At 42.0% G+C, this 19,178-nt stretch overlaps 1 long non-coding RNA gene across 1 annotated transcript; it reads right to left on the bottom strand.

Annotated features, from left to right (window-relative positions):
* Positions 1–596: 596 nt before the first annotated feature.
* Positions 597–10,746, bottom strand: LOC134819162 (uncharacterized). Its single transcript, XR_010160733.1, has 3 exons — positions 10,667–10,746; positions 10,390–10,500; positions 597–842 (listed from the first exon to the last, which is right to left on the bottom strand). It is a non-coding gene; the product is annotated as an uncharacterized LOC134819162 (long non-coding RNA).
* Between the last annotated feature and the right edge of the window lie 8,432 nt (positions 10,747–19,178).

Genomic DNA, 19,178 nt, shown 5'->3' with positions numbered 1-19,178 from the left:
TCGCTGAAGCTTCTCGATCCTCCTTGTGATGCGATCCAGTTTCCGCCTGAGTCTCGCCTTCTCCTCCTCTATCTTCTCCATCCTTATCTTCTGATCGTCCGTGAAATCCAAACCTTCAAACTCGGGGCTGCTCATGGTCTGGAGGGGGAAACTAGGATTAGTGGCTAAAAAAAAAAAAAAGACTAAAATAAAGCTAAGAAAACCTTTTACCCAAAAGTAGAAAACCAAACTGCTTACTAGTAAAATGTAAAAGGATCAACGTGAAAGGAGTTGAAATAACTAAAACTAAAAGAAATTATCGAAATATCAAAATGGCAGCCCTGAACGGTTCGTGTTGCGAGGCACAATCCTAATATCCCTATCAGTACTGTTCTGAAAGATACACGTGTTAAGCCTAAGTAAGGTACTAATATCACCGGTAAGTACTAAATGGAAAGCCTAGCTAAATACGTAAGATATCACTGTACTAAAACTAGATTCCAAGGTATTAGTTACTTCCCTATCAGGTCATCTCCCCGACTTCTACTGGTTCAAGAGCTTCATAAGAACATCCGTAACAAGTCTAACTTTATCGATTCCTAGACGATCAGGTTCTCTCCGTTCCTCAGGTCTCCTAGTGTTATATCTGCGCTCCTCCCTCGGAGGGCTCTGTCTCCCTAGATCTATAGGAGAAAGCGATCCTGTTGTGTCAATGTCGTGCTCCTCAGCATCATGTGACCTAAAACTGTTAGCACCTATCGTTCCTTCACTAACAATCGGACTCGATGATCTTCTAGCGGCCGATCTCTCTCTAGCTGGAGTAAAGAACTCTGCAGAATTATCAACTGTTTCTACACTATCGCCTGAGGGAATGTTATGTGTGAGAGGTGTTACAGTACTAAAACTAGGATTAGTAGAATTCATATCTAGTTGTACAGGACTATTTACAACCCTAGGAGTGGAACTTAAACTAGGTTGTTTATAAATGCTAGCTGCACCATCCCTCTCCGGACGAAACCTCTTCGGATGAACCTCTCTTCTCCTTGCTACAACTGGTGCTCTTCTCAGTTGAAAATCTATCTCCTCTTCACTGTCACATTCCACACTTGCATTCTACCGTCCTACTGCACTCAGTCCTAGTTAGGTGTCAGCACTACACTACATATACCGGCCTACCATCCCACATCCTCACTTCCACACTTGCATTCTACCGTCCTACTGCACTCAGTCCTAGTTAGGTGTCAGCACTACACTACATATACCGGCCTACCATCCCACACATCCTCGGCTTTGATCAAATAATTTGAGGCACAGTGTATAACACTATAACTATAGTTGGCATTTCTGTTGGACAAAAACGTTTTGGCAATATATTGGCAGTTGGGATAGTGCTAAGCACTCTAAACTATAAAGGTGCATGGGAATGTTGGATTATGGTATGGTTGTCATATTGTTGGTGTGGCGTCCGCAATATTATCAGTCGCCTTTGAAAATCTACTACAGATTTTCTTTCTGTATATCACTATACAGTTCCTCTTTAGAAAAAGTGCATGTGACAAGTAACGAGACAAGGATGCTCTAGGATCAGGAGCGACAAATGATCAATTGTTCTAGACGTGAGGCTTTCTGCAGTAACGGCCCTAGCGAACAGGGGGATGGTTGTTCGCTTGAGTACTATGATGCGGTTATACAAGTCTGGCAAAACAATTTGTGACCTGCCTATTGGCCGGGCGCCGCCGTAGACTCAACACATGGTGTGTGGGGTATTTACCTCGGGCACACACCTTAATCTCTCGACCGGCGGGTCACACCCAAATCTCCTGCTCCAACTCTTTCAAAGGCTGGTACCCTACTACTACGTGGCCAGAAGGAAATTCTTGTAGGAACTCTTAATGTACGAACAATAAGAGAACAATACAAGAGGGATGAGCTGGGTGTATGCATGAGGGATAGTGGCGTACATATTTTGGGCATTCAGGAGCATCGGGTAGTACATAGCACTGAAATCGAGTATCAAGATCTTGGAAGCTCTCACCTCATAACAACTTCGGCATGGAGAACCAGCAATGGGGCGGCTGCTGGTGGGGTTGGTATTGTCTTGGACAAAAAGACAGTATTCAACTCATTGATTAGTGTATACTCACATGACAGGAGGACGATGGTAGCCAACTTTGCAGGGAACCCGGTCACAACTGTTATTGTGAGTTATAGCCCGACAGAGGGGGCGACTGTCGACGAAGCAGAAAACTACTACGACAGCCTTGGTGGTGCCATCGACCAGATACCAGCCCACAACTTACTATTCGTTGTAGGAGACCTCAATGCGCATGTCTCATCATCAGGAAACTGGACATCCTTCCACAAGGGTCCAGCAAACCGAAATGGTAGACTGCTAGAGGATATGCTGTTGGAGCGACAGCTAGAAATCACAAACACCAGATTTCAGAAGCGAAGAGGTAAACTCTGGACATATCTCTCAGATATGAGTCAAAGTAAATCTCAAATCGACTTCATCATTTGCCGGAAGAAATGGCGGAACTCCGTCAAGAACTCCGAAGCATATGGTAGTTTCCACAGTATTGGCTCGGATCACAGAGTAGTCGTAGCAAGGGTAAAGCTTAGTCTACGGATAAGCAAGACGGAGAAGAGGGCTCCGGTTCTGGACTGGTCTAAACTTAAAACTGATATCGCTCTACAAGAGAGGTACACAGTGGAAGTTAAAAACCGCTTTTCCATACTTGAAAAGGATGATCAGACGGCAACAGAAAGGTACCAATGCTTTATTGATGCGAATAGGACAACTTCTCGACTTTTACTACCTGAAAAGGAGAAAAAGAAAAGATGTAAAATCTCAGCGACTCCAAGTGTTGAGATTGCCAGGCTGAAGCTGAGGGAATGTAGCATAAAATACCACTCAGATGCTACAGAAGACAACCGAATAGCTGTTCAAGAGGGCAAACAGAAGCTAGGCGATGCTTATCAAGCAGCCAAAGAGCACCTGCTGGAGGGGCAGGTCCGGGAACTGGAGGAAGCAAGTTGGCAGGGCAGACATGCTAAAAGCTGGACCATGATCAACAAGATCACAGGTAAAGCTCCATCATATACTGGCAAAATCAAGGGAAACTCACCAACGGAAAGGGTTCAGAAATGGAAGGACTATTTTGCTACTCTTCTCGGCTCACCACCGACGGTAGAGAACGCGGAAGAGGATATTGATCCAGTCCACCCACCTCTGAATATCGGAACAGAACCGTTTACGTTGGATGAGTACAGGAAAGCAAAGTCCAGCATAAAGGAAGGGAAAGCATGGGGTGACGACAACATAGCCCCAGAAGTCTTAAAACGATGCGACCTTGATCAAATTGTCTTAGACTTCTGTAACAATGCTCTATTGAAAGGTGAGAAACCAGACCAATGGTCAACTGCCAACATCATACCAATTCCAAAGAAGGGCGACCTTAGCGAACCAATGAACTATCGGGGAATAAGCTTGTCATCCCTAGTTGCCAAGTCTCTAAACAAGATGGTTCTAAACCGGTTGAAGCCAGAAATCGAGACAATTCTGCGTAGAAACCAGAATGGATTCAGACCAGGAAGGTCAACAACTCAACAGATATTGGTACTGAGACGTCTTATAGAGGGTGTCAAGAGTCGGAAACTGCCAGCTGTTCTGACATTTATAGACTTTAAGAAGGCTTTCGACAGTGTACATCGTGGGAAAATGCTAAAGATTCTAGAAGCTTACGGCATTCCAGTCAAAATCGTGCAGCTTATACGGCTCATGTACGAGAAGACAATGGCCAAAGTCCTAACTCCAGACGGAGAAACTGAATTGTTCGAGATACTTGCAGGTGTGTTACAGGGTGATACCTTAGCACCTTACCTCTTTGCAATAGTCATCGACTACTGTATGAGGCAAGCCATAGGCGATGATGCGGAGCGACTTGGACTCACCCTCGAACGTAGAAAAAGCAGAAGAGTGGGGCCCAAGATCATCACCGATGTGGACTTTGCAGATGATATAGCACTTATATCTGAGGACATGGACAAGGCTAACGAGTTCCTGCTCAGAGTAGAATCGGCGGCAGCAAGCGTGGGACTACACATAAACGAAGGCAAGACCAAGGTCATGACACTGAATATGGAGGATCGATCTAGCGACCTACAAAGTCGATCCGGGGAAGCCATAGAAAATGTAGATGATTTCATCTACTTAGGCTCCTGGATTGAGAGCACAGATAGGGAGATAAGGGTTAGAAAGGGAAAAGCGTGGGGTGCCCTACATAGACTGAAGGATATCTGGAAATCCAAACTCTCAAAGAGCCTAAAGATTAGATTGTTCATAGCGGCTTGTGAATCAGTACTGCTCTACGGATCAGAAACCTGGACACTGACAAAGGCTCAAGAGAAAAGTTTGGACGGGACATACACAAAGATGTTGCGTATGGTGCTGGGTATCTCATGGAAGGACAAGGTCAGCAATATAACTTTGTATGGTAGCCTCCCAAGGCTGTCAAACAAGTTACGAAGCAGGAGATTAAAAATGGCGGGACACTGCATCCGACATCCTGAGCTACTTGCCAGTGATTTAGTCTTATGGGAACCTACGCACGGTAGAGCACAGCAAGGCCGACCAAGACAAAGCTACTTGTCTATGTTACTGAAGGAAGTTGGGACAAACTCTAAAGAGGAACTGCGAACCCTGATGCGGGACAGGGATATATGGAGGGGGTTTTCTGGCGTAGATCGGACTTAGCTCCGACATAGTAGTAGTAGTAGTAGTATCGGAATAATCTACAAATCGGTCCGATGATTCCATTTTCAACTCAGCTTCCTTGCTCACAGTTTTCGGCACTGTAGGACTAGTCTCTAGTTTTTTAGAAAATCTGTTCCTGACATACCGTTTTAACTTACCAATGTTAAACACCTTCCTTTCTCCATCAGGCAAATCTAAACAGTACAAGTGATCGTTTATCTTCTTAGAGATCTTATACGGGCCAACCCAACGAGGACCGAACTTGTGCTTTGGACAATTTATCAAAACAAAAGCTTCCTCACCTTCCTCAAAGAATGGTCCCTTAACGTGCTTATCGTGATATCTCTGTGCATAGCAAAAATCACGCTCAGCCTGGACCCTCACCTTCCTGGTGATAAACTTGAGATTCTTGTACAGCTCGTACGCTTCAACATCAAACTCATTCTCCTTCATAGGCTCTAGCTCGAAATCCTTACGATTCTCAGCTAGCAGGCTTAAAGGTGTGTTTAACTCACGACCAAACACCAACCTGTTGCTAGAATAACCTGTGTGCCGATTTCGCAATGAGTTAAGTACAAAGACTACTCTAGATAACCAAAGATCCCAATCCTGGTATCGTCCCGGTGGTAAGCTGGTTCTCAGAGCAGTATTCAACCGACGGTTTGCTCTTTCAACTCTACCTGTACTACGAGAAACGTACGGTTGGCCATGAATATACTTGCAATCTAATGCTTGAGCTATGGTCTCGAAATACTTAGCTCTAAACCCCGGATGATTATCAGCCATCATGAACCTAGGCTGGCCAAAACGATCAATCCAAAACCTACGAATCAAGGACACGCTCTCCTTAGCTGTCTGGGTCTTAGTAGGAATAGCTACCACATAATTTGACCAACAATCAGTTATAGTCAAAATATACTTATAACCTCTAGGTGTAGCACCAACCTTCTCAGGAACTATATGATCGAAACAAATTGCTGAGTTAAATGAGTGGAACAATATGTGCTTGAGGGGTGCCTTATTGTACGCCTGAGGTGGCTTACTTGCTGCACACTTGCAACATGCTGCGATCCACAATTTGAAACATTCACCCATTTTCGGCCAGTAGAAATGTCGTTTACAGACCTCAAGACAATTTTCTACTCCAGCATGTGCAGTCTCCTGGTTATGCACCATGTCCAGGACAGATTCATGCAAGGATTCGGGGACTATGATCAACTCTCTACTTCCCTCCGGATCCCTCACTTCAGTCCAACGTCTCCTAAGTATCCCGTCCTTGATACTTATAAGATCAAACTGTTTCCAATAACTCAACAGTTCCTGAGGCAGTTTACTAGTCTGAATTGCAACAGGTTTCTCACCCTTGGTAACCCAACTGTAGACCTGGTTTAAAATATCATCATCCTTCTGAGCCTGTTTAATCTGCTCATTGGTAGGATTAAGAAATTTGACCCCTCTCTCTAGTGAGCTTACATCACTAGTAACCGCTGAAACCATCTCCACTACTGATGCTTCCTCTGTAGGAATAGGATCAGCCTGGGTCAGACTACAATTGCAATGACGGCTATCAACCTCAGGCGTAATCTGAACAATGCTTACAATACTAGGGTCTTCACTATTTTCATCAAACAAGAACCCCGGAATCATACTGTCCTCAACACTCACCTCATTGCAAGATTCCTCAATCAGATTACTGCAATCATCATCAACCACAGTCTCGCTGCTAACCGGTACTTGCATCCTCTTAAACAGTATCGGGTGTTTACATCTATAATGCTCACGTCTCACCCGGTTTACTCCTTCTAACGCAGCATCAAGACTAAAAGTGGAACTATGACCAATGCTCGCAACATTTTCTCGAGATTTACCATAAACCTGATACTTATACCGACTAAGTCCATCACACATCTGGTTACTCTTCCCCGAGATATGCTTCATGGTAAAAGTATAGTTAGCAAGCTCTTGAAGCTTCCTGATGACCGAAGATGACATTTTAGAAAATATTGTCGTAATGTTCAAGAGTGGCAGACAATCTGTGATAACCGTGAAGTTTTTAACGCCACGTAAGTAAACCGAGAAATGTTTCAGAGTCTGATATAAAGTCTCAAATTCAATCTGAGTTTGCGGCCATATCCGCTTGTGGTCCGGAACCTTACGAGAAAAGTACGCAATTACCCTCCTCTTACCTTTGATCCACTGAGTCAAAGTACCACCAAATGCGTGTTTAGAACCATCCAAAGTTACCTCATAACTATTTTCCGGATCACTAACCTCCGGAAATGCTAGGACAGGACTAGATATCAACATGTCACGTAACTTCTGAAATGCAATCTGGCAACCCTCGGTCCACTCGAATACCTTGTTCTTACGAAGTAACGCATAGAGCGGACGTGCTATCTCGGAATATCCCTTGCAGAACTTCTTGGAATAATTCAACATGCCTAAAACTGATTGCAATTCAGCTCTATTACTGGGAGGTTCTAGACTCTTAATATGCTCTATACGAGAGTCGTTCATCCTGACTCCTTCCTTAGTTAGAGTAATACCGACATATTCGACCTCCTCACGTAAAAATCTGCACTTACGAGGTGTTAGTTTCAGATTACCCAACCTTAGACGAGCAAAGAGTACTGACAGTATCTGAATGTGAGACTTAACATCACGTGTGAATATCAACAAATCATCTATGAAGAATGCTAACGCATCAGATATTCCCAGACCGTTTATCAGCCGCATGACCATTCTAGTAAACGTAGCTGAACTAGATTTCAGGCCCATGACCATTCTAGCAAACTGATACCTCTTCTGATTGTGCATGAACGCCGTGACATGCCTGGATTCCTTGGTATACGGAACCTGGTGAAAAGATTTACTCAAATCCACTGTCGAATACAGATTCTTATCGCCCACTTTGTCTAAAATGTGGTTCAAGTTAGGCAGCTCCATCAAATCATCCTGAAGCTCTAAATTTACCATTCTCAGATCCGCAACTAATCTAGAGCGATCTCCTGATGGCACCAGGAAAAGGGGAGAATTAAAATTAGAGTGGTCAGGGCATTCCTCAACTACACCAGATCTAAGCAAACCTCTAATCTGTCTATCCATTTCCGGCTGCTGCTTAAACGGAATCCTTCTCGATGGAACCCATCTAGGTTTATAGTTATCCTTGAGCTGGAGATGTGCCTCAAAGAAATTACAACAACCTAAATCATGCTCTCCACTCGAGAAAACGGTTCTATACTCCCACACAGTCTCTCGAAGATCATTCTTGTCTTCCTCGCTAATCTTCAACTCGTCTAACTTTAACTGCTTGAAAAGACTCTCTCTATCCCATTCCTTAACTAGCGGCTCCTCGTCAGCTAGCTTGCTCACCTCTGGCACTGAACAATCAGATGATATCGCATTAACCGTTTCACAGGTTACTCTCATCACTCGCTCACCAAACTCTACTGGCTTCATCTTGCCCAGCCAGGTTCTCTTACTTATCTTCACAGGCTTATCTGTAGGATTCATGACTCTAACAGGGACCATGTTGTCCTCAGACCGTATGAGAGAGTGCGCTGTGAATATGCCAGTGCCTACAACCGTGTTAATATGAGGTTCTAACTGTCCATAAACGTCATCACGTTGACTTCTAGGTCGCAGCAATTTGCCTTGTATATGAGTGCCCGAGAGAGGTGGTATAATTACTGTCTCGTTGCATACTACCTTCATGCAGCGCTTAGTGGGTTTTGGAGGTGTTCTAAAACACGATGAACCCTTGTTAGTATACAGTAATCTATCCCTGGCATTAATATTGATCCCCTGATCAAACATCAAATCCATGCCTATCAGAACCTCTGCCTCATGAAATTCAGAAACAACAAACGTGTGTTCAAAAGATTTTCCGGCAATAACCACTGGAAGCTTAATCTGACCGAAAGTTTTTATGTCATTACCCGAAAAAGACTTAAGCTTGAGATTACACGATACAACCTTTTCAAACCTATCTATAAATCTGACAAATGATTCAGCAACTATAGAAATGGATGATCCCGTATCCACGAAGAAATTTGCTGATCTACCCGCACAATTTCCTCCAACCAAAATGCAGTTTCCCTTACTGCCACCAATCTCGTTACAATCTTCATAGTAACGTGTGTTTTTGACCGCGGGTGACCTCCTTTTAAATCTAGGGCCACCCTTTAGAAGTTTAAAGGCCCCTGATTTCGAGGTCTATATGCTCTGTTCCCACGATGCTGGCCATGACCATTCTGATATGCAGACCCTCTGTCTTGATATCTAACTCTATTCCCAGCAAATCTGCTCGGACAGTTTCTCTGAAAATGCCCACTATCACCACACTCCCAACAACCTTCTAACTGGGGGCGGACATTACGTGATCCCCGATTACTCGAACTACCCACGTAATTGCGAGCTGGCTGATAACGTGATTGACCAGGCGGGTTTCTACGATCATCATTCCTCATACCACCCCTAAAACTATTGCTAACTAGATTAGGAGTCCATGAATGGCCAGTGTGCTGGTTAACTCCCGACTGGGAAGGAGGACATTCAGGACGATAAATCTCCTGCCTAGTGTCCGTCATAACACGGTCCCGATTTTGCCCAGGTGCTGTAACTCTAGTTCTCTGGCCATTTAATTCAGAATTATTTACAGCGAAAATCGTATCCGGGGCCTGAGTGAAACCCCCTGGTTCACCACCAACAGCTAACGCTATACGCTCAGTGTGGATTGCTAGTTTAACCGCCTCACTATAGGAATGTAACTGGGACTCATAAAGCTTAGTCCTTACAGCTATGTCACGAGCTCCTACAACCAGAACATGCATACAACTCTCGTCCCTTTTAGACTCGCAGTCATACCCATCTTTCAAAGCAAGCTCCTCTATACGTGCAATGAACTGCTGGAGGTTCTCACTAGGTAACTGACGCAACGACATGAGCTCAGTTCTAAAGGCCCAAGATTGAGTAGAAGGAAACATCTCCTCTGAGTATCGCTTAACGAGAAGATCGATATTGCATTTCTCTTCCGGCCTGAGAGAGACTTTCTGCAGTGTTTCCCAAGTGGATTCACAACGAATGTATGACAACATGTACGTACTAACATCCGAACCACCACTATGCCCACATAGAATCAAATGCTCCTTGAATCGCCTGGCAAATTTGATGAAATTAGATCCAGTTTCAAAATAAGGAGGCTTGGGAGGCCTGGCACCTGTCAAATGTGGACCAGCTACTGAACTATTCAATGGGGTTATAATACTGTTACCAAAATCATCCTCGGTGTTCGCGTTTCTAAACTGAACCTGCTCGGATTTAATAACAGGATTCATAACGTGCACGTTCTCTTGAAATCTACTGCTAGAACTAGCTGGAGGGGCGTTAGTAACTGTGCTAACTGGCTTAGGCCGTGCATTATCAATCTTATCCTGCAGGCATTCTAAAGCTGAATGTAATTCCTTCAACTTATCTTCTAATTCGGAAATGCTATTGCTATCTGCACCAGAATCTAAACCATCTATCTCCTTCATTATTTCATCAACGCTAGACTGAATCTTACCCCTTTCTAAAATCAACGTCGCCCACTCCATTTCAGCTGTATAACTATCACACATGCTAAAAAGTGAATCTAAATGTAAAAGTACACTTACAAATAGAGTAGATAAGTACTGGAACAGGCGTACTCTTCACGTTGCTGGAAAATCTTCTAGTCAAGACTTTACTTTGCTTTACTGGAACTGTAACTTCTACGTCTATCACTCCTGAGTAGATGTACGAAAAGTAAGGTTGCTAAAACTACGCAAATCTCACTGACAATCTAGGTAATAACGTACTGAAGTCTACAAGCGGCTGTAAACTAGGTGCTCGTTAAAACGATCGCACTCAACTGGAATATACAGGTACCACAAAATGTGTAGCAACACTTACCAAGTCTAGTAGGAAGTACTGAAGATCTCGAACAATCTCCACGTAATTCTTCTGCACTGCGATGTACACCGAACTTAGCTTAGCAAATGACAACGTTAGGATCTAATCGAAACTATACTGAATATAGGTGATAATAGAAGGATCACGAGCAAAAATAGCAACACTAAAAGTGGCCTCCAGATATAGAAAACGGAGTTCCCTGGGTATTTAGTGTATGCTAGTCAAGCTCTAGTCACGTAGCACGAACGGCAGGGCGTACCGAATAGTAGAAATGAAACGAGTAACTAAAAAGGATCTAATTAAATATAAAGGAAAAGTAATACAAAGTGAACGTCAACAGATAAAAACTTCCAAGTGTTCGCTCCAAACAATTGACGTGACTAATAGATCACACGACGTGTCTAATCACAAATGGTAGTGCTCAGTAAGACTGGCTACCGTCAATTCGAATCCCTTAAAATGATTAAGGGGCAACTAAGAAGTGAGCTCTCCACATCCGGCTCTCCGGGTATGCTCCCAAAACTTACGTCACGCCACAACGCGTGTCGGCCTAACGCAGCCAGCCTGCACCAGCGTCTAGACACTGTCTAGACGCTGAGCACTCCACTGACAGTCATCCTGTGGTCGCGAGAACCAACCACAGGCCTAGCTGTAAGTCAGGTGCACAAGCGCGGCCAACTACAAACTGGCAGTAAGTCTGACAGCAGGTTTGCCAGTCAACCAAATACAGTTAACCCGTGTAAAACGAAATGCAAACCAAAACTTTCTAAATACTAAACCAACTGTTAAACAGTTTAAACTATTACACGAAATGTCGCACTACCCGGAAATGTGTAACGGTCCCTTTATTACCAAACATTTTACAAATAAAGTGCTCCTAAAACTTTAAACGCAACCCTCCTAATATTACATATTCCGCCGTAAACAAAGTTAATTTATCCGAGAACCTAACAATACTACTTTACAACAGAAGGGTACCCTGACAAAGGACTTGGTGATCACAACTTGAACTACTGCAGAGACCCTGACGCAGAAGGTTTTCATACTTCATGGTGTTACACAATTGACGGTTATCGGTGGGAAAAGTGTTTTGATTGTTGAACTAATTGAATGGACATAATTACGAGGGACACATTTTTTCAAAAATAGTTACAGTTAACAGTAGTTACTTTTGTATCTTTTCGTGAAAAAATTCATCTATATCAAAATATTTTTGGCTATAATTGTAATTATAATTAGTACACAAAGAGTTTAATAAAATAAAGAATTAAATTCGGGTTTTATTTACATTTAAATAATATCATAAATAAATATAAAAACCCTCGTCGACGGGCAGCTTCAGTTCACATGCACCGTTGCGAAACCCAAAATACTGTGCACTCAATTTTCCAATTAACAAGTTCAGAACTTTAGTGACACTTTTTTTTTCTTTTTTTTTTGGGTTGGGGCACCCACTTTACCTTCCTTTCGGAAGGCTACGTCCGTCTGGTGACTAACGTCTATTGGGGTCCCTCCTGTTATAGATGGGTTTCGCTGTGTCAAGGCGAACATGGTGGATTTCATTTAGTTCTTATTCACCAGTTGTAGTGTAATGGTATGGATGATATTCCCTGAGTCGAGGCGATTTAAGGACCTTCATTTATATTCCTTATTTACCATAACTAAGTTTAACTTTTATCTTGGGTACGTTGGTGAACTCTGCTGAAAGATTACGGTATCAACATTACATGACATGCCACACGGATTCATCCATAGTTGTCAGGTCACCCGCAAGATAGTCAATGTGTCATCTAGGCATTATCTCTTGCCCGCATAGGAGCTCTTCCAATGGGGCGGCCCGTCAAGCTCTTTAAAATGCAACACGGCGTTCCAAGTGAACATTAGTGCACTCAACCAAACTTATTGAAATTGGTTATCACCTCACACATGTATAGCTTCTCGCTCACTATAGCCCCTACAAATGCACCCTATAAATGCACCCTATAGTTCTACCATTGTGTGACAGCTGGTAACGGCTGTTACTAAGTAACTATCAAAATCGAATCTTATCCTTATCTTCTAATCACAACTGAAGCGGCTCAACTACCTCACGGACATTGACAGCCCTGGTACAGTTGATCGAGCAGTCTCTTCGACGCGGAGAGCTGCAAGATATTACCACTATCAATTTATCACGTACCTTGTCAGTCGCTTCAAGTACATGAAATCATTGTCACATGATCATTCAAGCACGTGGGTCACATGATCACCCACGCGACTATATATATCTTTTGATGCAAAGAATATGGCAGAGTTCAGCACCACAATCCCGATGTGTATTGCCAGCTCTCATATGAGTGACTGTCTTAACCCTTAGTAGATAAATTAGTTAAGTTAGGAAAGTAAGTTATAAGTTAGGAAGTTCATTATAAGTTAGTTATTAGTTAGGAAAGATATTGATATATGCTATTCATTGTAGTCCACTCTCTCTGTAACTAAGAGTGTCTACCGTATTTATTCTATGTGTTACTTTAACCAACAATTTAAGTGTCTTTATTTTGTAACCCTTAGCATTAGGAATGGCCGTTTGGCTCATGGCTTAGAATCAAGTATAAGTTATTAAATGATGTCACAAATACTAATCTCAAGGTTACAGTCCTAAGTAAATCTTAATCACTAAAGTATCTAGACGTGAGCATTAATAATCGCACTACGTATGAGCATCGTATCAATTATCCTAGTACGGCTCCCTCCCTAGCGTATTGATGAGGTTAGCTCGAACCCGGAGTCATTTTATATCAACAGCAGTCTTTAACACCTCCGGTTGTAGGTGTCACAGGGTACGGGCACTTGGCATGGGCTAGTGCTCCTTACCCTCCGGAGGATAAAAAAGCCTGGTGAGCGACGCTTTCCCGAGGGAAAACTGTCATAATGCTCGGTCTCGGGAGAGCACCACCCATGCCTAGGTGATCTCCCGGGCGCTCTTTTAGAACAGGCTGCCCCCTGTCTTTCTAGTGAGCAGAGAGGAACCTACCGGGCATACCTGAGCATCTAGTATCTCTTGCCCAAATCTATGAGTTCTTTTATTTACGCGCGTCTTTGCGACGCGCACGGTATAATGTTGACAATACGAAGCTACCAGTACCAAGCGAATTTGTGTTTTGTGAAGACCCTTTTTTTTTATTTAATTTGAAATTTTGGGCCGCGTGTGACTTTTCTTTGTTTGTGTGTTTGTGTTGCTTCCGTTTACCGGAGTTTTTCTGGGTGCTAATTATCCACTAGCTGGAAAAGGAGTAAGTGCTAGATATCCACTAGCTGGAAAATAACTAATTGCTAGATATCCACTAGCTGGAGCGGCCCGGGGGCGGCGTGTGAGTGAGTGAGTGAGTGGGGTGGGAACGCCTGGAATTGAGACTGGAGAGACAATGTCCGTTATCTGAGTGAGCCACCACCGACAGTGCTCCCACTTCTGTGGGGCTGAGGGTGTTGGCTCCAAGAACCAGCCGTGAGCGAACAGCACCTGACCCCCCTCTATGGTTAACTTGAGAAAACAGGACTTTGCCTTTCTCCAGGCCAATCCGTTCAGTAACCATCTGACCCAGCACCACCTCTGATGGAAGATGTGGTTCGGATTGGACTTCGCTAGGATTTGTCAGTTTTTCTGTAGACACTAATGCTCTCTCGAGGAAAGACATGAGCCCCGGCGAAGCTGACCAAAAACGTGGCAGGGATTCTCACCCTACACTTTAGTGACACTGCTTTCTCATAACATGAAAAACAGATCATAACATTTACTGGCTTCAGACTTTTTCTTCACATCTGCAACCAGTGCAGCTTAATACCCACACTGCTAAGGTCCAGACTCCAGTGTTTGATTTACTTGAATACGGTTTAGGGTCAGCACAGATAAGATCTTTATAATAGCGTTGAGCAGGTTTAAAGTTACTGGGCGGCGCTCAGCCTCATGTCATTCCGCCGAATCTTTATTATGTTTAATGTTTATAAACATAATAGCCTGGGGTCCCCAGGTAAGTTTAAAGTTCTGATGTTCTTTACGGGTCTTAATGGTTTGCCAGGTCTCTGTAAAGGGATAAGAATACTTTCCCCAATGTCACTAAATGTATTGGTCGTAAAACATGACACTACAATTACACTACACTGCTTTACAATTTCCGAAAATGTTGCACAAACGTTGCTTCCAGCATACTGCAAGAGCTCGTTCAGGTCCACGAGCACAATCTTTAGGCGCTAATTGATGGCACTTTCTACCTCGGGTTGAGATATCGTAGTGTCCAGTGTGAACCGTGATTGTGTGAAGTGGCCTAGCCCTAGGGACACTAGCAAACAGTTTTAGTGGTGGTTCATCAATCATCGCCTGTGAAGTGATTCGTAAACCAATTTCTGACAGGCTAGTCCGAGTATGCTAAATCGGATGATTAGAGCTAAGAGTAAGCACATTTGATGATGTTAATATCTATGAAAAGTGACTTACTTGACTGACTTAAGGCGGGTAGTATTCCCGAGATCCATTGACAACAGTTCTCCACAGCTTTCTGTCCTCCATCAGTCTAGCTATCTCATCTACTGATTTCAGCCCATTATCTGCTTTTAGGTTATCTAGTAGTGTTAGGTAAGGTCGCCCCCTGTTAGTATGACCATGACTCGGCTTCCAGAGGATCAGTTTGTTCAGTGTCAGCTCCGGATGTCGGTGAGCATGACCTGCAAGTCTGAGCCTTCGTTGGGTTATCTTGGAGCTGACTTTAGGAAGATCACCGTACAGACTGTGGTTGCTGACATGGTCTCGATATTGATTGATGTTAAGGGCCATTCTTAACATTCGTGTATGGACACGTTCATTTGAGTTTGAGGATATTGGTAAATATAAGTGACCCTATTAAAAGGCACAGTGTAGTTGACTTTGTCACACTATGAAATTACACAAACCCTTGATGGTTAGGATAATCGTCTCATCCTCTAGGCTAACTTTGTCACATAACGATATCTTAATCAGGTGATAAGATATCGCTTAAATACGGCCGGCACAGAAATGGTTACATTGTCACACTATAAACATGTGACAGAGTAAATATGGACCCCTTACTGCTGTTTTTGACCAAATTTTTGAGTGTCCAGTTGATTGGATGGGTACATATGACCATTACCTACATATTTGACGACTTTTTTCGTTAGATGGTGGACTCAGGTTTACTCTGTCACACATTTAAGAAAATATGTGAAGAATGTTTAGGGCACCCTGATAAGCAATGCTGAGAAGTGTAGGTTGATTTGATGGTCTGGAAGTGCTAGGAATTGTTATTATATCATATAGTCGTAAGGAATTAAAACACAGAAGGCACAAACAAGTTTACTTTGTCACATAATCTTGATGATATCTGAACATGTGTGGAATTGAACAAATATTGATATAACAGCTTAAACCCCTTACATTACGTACTATGAATCAAAAAACACTGCTATTAACATGCACCAGTCACATAAATCATTATCAGGTGGTAATATGTTAACAGTGTCACAATTAAACTACCGCAACATGGTCAAAATAGGGTAATTTCGTCACAACAAAATTATTATAACTCTGTTAGCTCCTATCCTTGCTGGCAAAATAACTAGTTTATCGACATTTTTTTGATGATAAAGTTACATAGTATTCTAATAGAGGTATAGTTCTTCAAAATAGGGGCAAGACATGTTTACTTTGTCACATCAGTTATTATAAGAGTTAAGTAATCGTCATCAGATTAACAGATATTTTCCGTAGTTTGGATCGATTAATATAGGCAATAAAGCATCCTATGCCCATTTTAACACACTATCTTAATATTGTTGGGGCAGGGAAAGTTAATTTTGTCACATTTTCGTGTCTTTGACAAATCAATCTAAAATTGTTAAACTTGAGCTCCGATGTTCTGGACAATATTCTACCAATCGTTTCTGAAAGAATGTTGAATTCTAATAGAGTTATAGATCTTCAAAATGGGGCAAGACATGTTTACTTTGTCACATCAGTTATTATAAGAGTTAAGTAATCGTCATCAGATTAACAGATCTTTTTTGTAGTTTGGATCGATTAATATAGGTAATAAAGCATCCTATGCCAATTTTAACACACTATCTTGATATTGTTGGGGCAGTTAAATTTCTCACATTTTCAATATCTTTGACAAATTAATCTAAAATTGTTAAACTTGAGCTCTTATGTTCTGGACAATATTCTACCAATCGTTTCTGAAAGAAAGTTAATTTTGTCACATTTTTGCGACTTTGACATATTTAACTATTTAACCTAAAATTGTTAAACTTGAGCTCTGATGTTCTGGACAATATTCTACCAATTTTTTGAAAGAATGTTGAATTCTAATATAGTTATAGAATAATATATAGATCTTCAAAATAGGGGCAAGACATGTTTACTTTGTCACATCAGTTATTATAAGAGTTATTATAAGAGACTAATATTTCATTCTATAATCTTTGTTTTTAACCTATTTACGATTTCGTATAATTTTTTGTGACAATTTAAACATCAACTGATCTTAACTTGCATCAACTACATTGTCATCATATAAAGTTTTCCCGCCTTTCAAACCAACATCAGATATAAATAATTCGCCCAAAATTTAAAATTCCATATATTGTGACAGAATTAACATAATTTCCCATAAACCAAGTGCCTGTATTAGCCAACTATTCAAAACAACATATTTTAGGGCTATGATTGGTATATCAACCATCAAATAATGAGTTAAAAGGGTTTTTTAGGACACCTCACAGTAGAATAGAGGTATGGTATTCTGAGTGTGACAAAGTTACCCAAATATTGCCTTGTAACCGTTCGATCCGTGCCCTTTAATCAATGTTGTATCATAATTGTTAGATTGACCCAATCTACTATATTTCAGACCAAGGAATGACAATTAGACAACTGCAGTTAACTAAGTCACACAAAATGTGACATTTGAAACATTATAGTGCCTAACAACAATAGATTTTCTTTCTGAGCAGTACATATGGGAGAATGGGATACGTGGCTAATGTTCTGAACTTCTGAACGTGCTAGGTTAATAGATGTCAAAATTAAGCCACTATCGTCGAAAACGCTATCATTTTTATTTACCAATATCCTCAAACTCAAATGAAGGTGTCCGTATAGCAACCATCAACCATCTTCTCCAGCCTTTTCGTCATAGTCCAAGTCTCAGAACCGTATAGAAGCACCGACTCGACTAGTGCTGTGAACACTCTGGTCTTGATAGACTTTCTAAGGTTAGATTTCCAAAGTTTTTTGAGAGTGTGGCATGCTCCCCATGCTCTTCCTTTCCTAACCCTGATATCACTCTCACTGTCTCTGATTCTAGAACCAAGATAGGTAAAGTCTTCCACGTGCTCTATTGTGTTGTTACCCAGGGACTTGATGGTTAGGGCTCGCCTATTTTTTTTAACCCCTATAGGCCCTACCACCAGGCCATCAATAATTTCATCATGGACACATCTGCCAAGGGATAAGACTTAATTTTCATTTTTAAGGACCGTTCGGCCACGTTCATTTTTCTTTTTTTTTTCCAAAAACTGCCACGTGCGTTAGGACGATCGTTCGTGCACCGCGCGAAACAATATGACACTTTGTTTGATTAATCACCACTGCGCCAGACGCGACAGAAGATGAATCCGAGATTGTGGAACCAGATGATACGGTTTTTGAGGCATTTTGATAGGTCATTTTAGTCTGTTAAAGTAGTTTCAGAGTGCTGGAAATGGTTGTACGGCGTAGGGGGATGTATTTACCAACTATTTTGACGTCAAAATTGTCGCCAGAGGCTCCCTGAGTCATGGAATGAACGGAATGAACAAAAATGAAATTTTTTCTAAAACTCGTCGGATTGCCCCAAAACAGGTCGGAATCGTTTGGTATTGACCCTTATAGTGTTCCTACAAAGTTATTTGTCTATTTTTGATCCATGGTAGTTTCCATGGTTACGGATATATCGGATTTCTTTCTCTCGGGTTTTTATTTTCCATGAATCCATGAGTATGGTTGCAGGTTGGTACAGTTTATGTAGTCAATTAGGGTTGTCAAGTAAGAAACACATGTGATGTCAACAACTAGAAAACAGGTTCTGTACTGATTTATAGCGACATTTACACTCAGATAATAACATTAATCGAATAAACTTGAACATAGCAAATAAATAACTAGCTTTTCATCAATAATTACTTATTCAACTTACGTCCCAAAAGAACTAACATGCCTTCAGCACTTTGGTTTACCCTACCACACACCCTCTTGGAAGCGTCGGTCGTGAGTTTGACCAGGCGTTCCACAGACTGTGTGTGAGAGGGTAACTCCGTCTTAAATGGGCAGGTCAAAAACTCACTCACATCTAATCCAACAGTAAGAGGCGGTTCAGTTACGCTAACAAGATCTCCCGAAAATGACTTATACATCCAGCGCCCATTAACCTTACTTAAATTACACAAATCAGCATATCTCTTGGCTTCACAATTCATCAAAGGT

This window comes from Bolinopsis microptera, chromosome 8 (assembly GCF_026151205.1).
Source record: "Bolinopsis microptera isolate Bmic1 chromosome 8, MBARI_Bmic_1.0, whole genome shotgun sequence".
Taxonomy (NCBI): domain Eukaryota; kingdom Metazoa; phylum Ctenophora; class Tentaculata; order Lobata; family Bolinopsidae; genus Bolinopsis; species Bolinopsis microptera.
Note: the sequence above shows the minus strand (reverse complement) of the source record. Positions and strands in the feature narration are given on the sequence as shown.